The sequence below is a fragment of the Uloborus diversus genome, chromosome 8, assembly GCF_026930045.1.
Source record: "Uloborus diversus isolate 005 chromosome 8, Udiv.v.3.1, whole genome shotgun sequence".
NCBI lineage: Eukaryota > Metazoa > Arthropoda > Arachnida > Araneae > Uloboridae > Uloborus > Uloborus diversus.
Window position 1 is genome coordinate 129,407,760 of NC_072738.1, and position 4,965 is coordinate 129,412,724.

Consider the following 4,965-nt stretch of genomic DNA (forward strand, 5'->3'; position numbering starts at 1 on the left):
TATGCACTCCCTGTACGTAATTACGTATACATGCTTATACACTCGTGTATGCACATATATACTTGAGTAGGCACGTGCATGAATGTATCTGATGTGTACATGTATCTACTTATATGTGAACGTGTTTACTCATGTTGATACGACACGTATATACTCGTGTATACACACATATACTTATGCATATATTTATAACTATAAAAATAATCGAAACATAAAAATATTACCGTTATATATAACGGTTTTGCATCTGTTTTGAATTATGACCACTTTACCCCATGCTATGACCACTTTCCCCCACCCCGTGGGGTAAAGTGGTCATAAATACATAGGGAAAAGAAAGTGTTATAGAACTACTAAAATCAATATTTTTTTCCCCTAAAATTCGATGTATCGTATTCTTTAATAATGCAATGTAAAATAATATTAAAAAAAGTTTAAGTTTTTAAAGAATTCATTGGTATTTATTATTCACTTAAAGTGAAAACCTACGATTTTATGACCACTTTACCCCACCAGACCCTACTTTGTGTGGCAAAGTGGTGCAAGGATCTACTTTGACCATTTCGTTTTGCCTGATCACGTTAGCCAAAACCCCATTCAGGTTTTTACTGACCGTAAATTTACGCTTAACACACGACGAAGTATCACGTGTTCTAGCTGGTTTAGCTGACGTAGTATAAAAAAAATCATTTCCGATAATTCCATAAGTAATCTGATTGTAAATATTTTTAAAATACTGTCAAGCCCGCTTAATGGAATAACCATTTTTCCCCCCAAAAAAATATTCTAACAAGTGGAATATTCCATTAAAAGAGATTAAAATAATAGACAACAACAACGGTTTGGTACATTGAAAATGTATTACATTAAGCGGGATATTCTTTTAACAGATATTCCAATTTCGCGGGCTTGACTATAAGAGCAAATTTTCTTCCTATTTAAAGCAAGTTAATCGTAAATCACTCTCATCTCATCTGTCTTTCGCCATCATCTTGGTTTTTTACCTGACGTCAAGCAGTCTGAGAGATACTGGAAAACTCTAGAAAGATACTAGATACTCTACAAGTTAATCGTAAATCACCCTCATCTCATCTGTCTTTCTCCATCATCTTGGTTTTTTACCTGACCCCAAGCTATCTGAAAGATACTAGAAAACTCTAGAAAGATACTAGATACTCTACAAATTAATCGTAAATCACCCTCATCTCATCTGTCTTTCGCCATCATCTTGGTTTTTTACCTGACCCCAAGCTATCTGAAAGATACTAGAAAACTCTAGAAAGATACTAGATACTCTACAAGTTAATCGTAAATCACCCTCATCTCATCTGTCTTTCTCCATCATCTTGGTTTTTTACCTGACCCCAAGCTATCTGAAAGATACTAGAAAACTCTAGAAAGATACTAGATACTCTACAAATTAATCGTAAATCACCCTCATCTCATCTGTCTTTCGCCATCATCTTGGTTTTTTACCTGACCCCAAGCTATCTGAAAGATACTAGAAAACTCTAGAAAGATACTAGATACTCTACAAGTTAATCGTAAATCACCCTCATCTCATCTGTCTTTCTCCATCATCTTGGTTTTTTACCTGACCCCAAGCTATCTGAAAGATACTAGAAAACTCTAGAAAGATACTAGATACTCTACAAATTAATCGTAAATCACCCTCATCTCATCTGTCTTTCGCCATCATCTTGGTTTTTTACCTGACCCCAAGCTATCTGAAAGATACTAGAAAACTCTAGAAAGATACTAGATACTCTACAAGTTAATCGTAAATCACCCTCATCTCATCTGTCTTTCTCCATCATCTTGGTTTTTTACCTGACCCCAAGCTATCTGAAAGATACTAGAAAACTCTAGAAAGATACTAGATACTCTACAAATTAATCGTAAATCACCCTCATCTCATCTGTCTTTCGCCATCATCTTGGTTTTTTACCTGACCCCAAGCTATCTGAAAGATACTAGAAAACTCTAGAAAGATACTAGATACTCTACAAATTAATCGTAAATCACCCTCATCTCATCTGTCTTTCGCCATCATCTTGGTTTTTTACCTGACCCCAAGCTATCTGAAAGATACTAGAAAACTCTAGAAAGATACTAGATACTCTACAAATTAATCGTAAATCACCCTCATCTCATCTGTCTTTCTCCATCATCTTGGTTTTTTACCTGACCCCAAGCTATCTGAAAGATACTAGAAAACTCTAGAAAGATACTAGATACTCTACAAATTAATCGTAAATCACCCTCATCTCATCTGTCTTTCGCCATCATCTTGGATTTTTACCTGACGCCAAGCAGTCTGAAAGATACTAGAAAACTCTAGAAAGATACTAGATACTCTACAAGTTGATCATAAATCACCCTCATCTCATTTGTCTTTCGCCATCATCTTGGTTTTTTACATGACGCCAAGCAGTCTGAAAGATACTAGAAAACTCCAGAAAGATACTAGATAGTCTACAAGTTAATCGTAAATCACCCTCATCTCATCTGTCTTTCGCCATCATCTTGGTTTTTTACCTGACGCCAAGCAGTCTGAAAGATACTAGAAAACTCTAGAAAGATTCTTGATACTCTACAAGTTAATCGTAAATCACCCTCATCTCATCTGTCTTTCGCCGTCACCTTGGTTTTTTACTTGACGCCAAGCAGTCAGAAAGATACTGGAAAACATGGCATATCTCGAGCTAGTAAAGTAATAGACCCTTCTCCTTTTTTAGGACATTTACGTTGGCTTACTAAGTTATCTATCCTTCCGTTCTCAAGAGCTTGTATGCAAGTTTTTAATAAAAATGAAGGAATTCTGCAAAAGTCGTGTCTCTGCCAACGTAGTTTTAATGCAGTAAAACTCACATGCAGTTACTACAGTATGAAACTAGTATCTACTGTACATTATTAATGAGAGTAAAGGTTCTATTTTTAAAAATCTTTCGCCAATATCTGACTTATTTATTTCATGAAGACATTTAAAATTAAGTTTCCTGTCTCTGAAAATAGTCGGGATATTTTGGTAAAAATAGTTAATTCAGTTTAAAATGACTTTCTCCTTGCAAAAATTATTCATCAGGAACAATAAATTTTCTTGCAATATGAAAGTAAAGCACGGAAATTTTTATAGCCGAAGCAAACTTCTACCCGAAGTCATGTTCATTTTTTCTTTTAATGGAACTTGGGCCAAATTATAGCATGAATACTCAAAGTATAAAAACCTGAGTGATTTTTTGTAAATTGAAAATTTAACGAGAAGCCTACCACTAGAGACTTTTCTTTGCATGTTGTTAAAATAAGAGTGTAAGCATCTATCACATTAAACCTATGCATGCTTTACTATTACATCTTTTGATTTTAAAAAAATAGTGAAAGCTGAGTAAGTTATTCATAAAAAATGTTCTTTAATACCAAATTTATTACATTAATTCATACAACTGAAGTAAAAATAGATTTTTAGAAAACTGAAAATAAACTATTAATGCAGAAGAAATATATTTTGATCTGTTCTACCGAGAGCCGGTAAAGAGCAATAACTGCAAATATTTCATTTTTGATTTTACTTGTTTTTTATTTTTATTTTTTTATTTTTTATTTTTTTTTTGTCGTGTTACGTTTGCTTTATTATACAAACTCGCTTATTTAATTTCCCCTTGGGGAAAAAAAGCGTAAAAAAAGCGTCGAATTCCAACATTTCTCGATTGTTAGTGTGGAACCCAAAACGTATTTTTTCAAATATCTCTAAAATACATTTCTGCAGATATTGCACTTTACCTGCTCACGGCAGTTGGTTCATATGTCTATAAATCTTTGTCCCTCTAAACTAGTTATACTAGTTTGCCTCAGGCATGCTAAGTTATACAGTTCGGGAAGCATTTTCATACAGTATAACCCCGATTTAAAATTTGTCAACAGACTGGAAAAAAATCGTTTAATCAAGGATGTCGTTAAATTGAATAGCATAGACATTCAATGAGTAAAATCCGGACTAGTGAAATGTATCGTTGAATTGAGGAAATCGTTAAATCGGATATCGTTAAATTGAAGTTATTCTGTACTTAAAAGTTCTTTATTAACATGGTTCAGCGTTTCAGTGTCATGTTTCGATACTCGATTTTAAAGATTTTTTTTTTTTAATTTTGAAAAAAAAGAAACCATTTATGATATTAAAAAAACTTTTTTGATGTACATTTTGAAAAACATTTGATTTGAAGCATCAGTTAATATTTAGGTTATCTTAACTTCTGAACCAATAACGCACAAAGTGCACTGAAATTCAAAATTATTGTAAGTATTTCAGATACATTTCCCTGTTTTTATTCAATCAAATAGAATAATGCTGTCTCAAAAAAATTCCCGTAACCGTTATAAATGCGTGTAAACTCGTATTCTTGCATTGCTATATATTAAAGAAGTCCGTGACACATTTTTTATTGCATTAATAAATTGCATACTCAGAGACGTTCCATAAATCAATTCTTAGAAAGTGTAAACAACACATATTGTGTCTTGTTTCATAGGATTTTAGAAAACAGAAAATAAGAGTTGTACTTTGAATAATATTTGTTCAAAGGTTTCTAAGCAATTTCAGAAGCATAGAAAGTAAAAAAAACGCAGCAAATTTTAAATAAAATATTTGCAGTAAAACATAGCTTCTACCGATTTTTATTTTATTTTGTTTTCCACAACCTTTTCTTATCACTGAAACCTTAAATTTATAATCCCTTTCACAGGTATCAAAACTTGCCGTCCGTCGTGAATTCTATGTTACAACTAAACTTCGACGGCAGTTTGTCTGCTTCGACCTTGAAATCGTGACTGTCGCTATTGTCGAAGACAAAATGAAGACACGATTTGCAGAATTATTACCAACGTAAGAAAGACAGACGTTGTCACTGAATATAGCCGTATTTTATTCATTTGTTTGATGTTTGTCAACAGTTACGTGAGCGGCTAAAA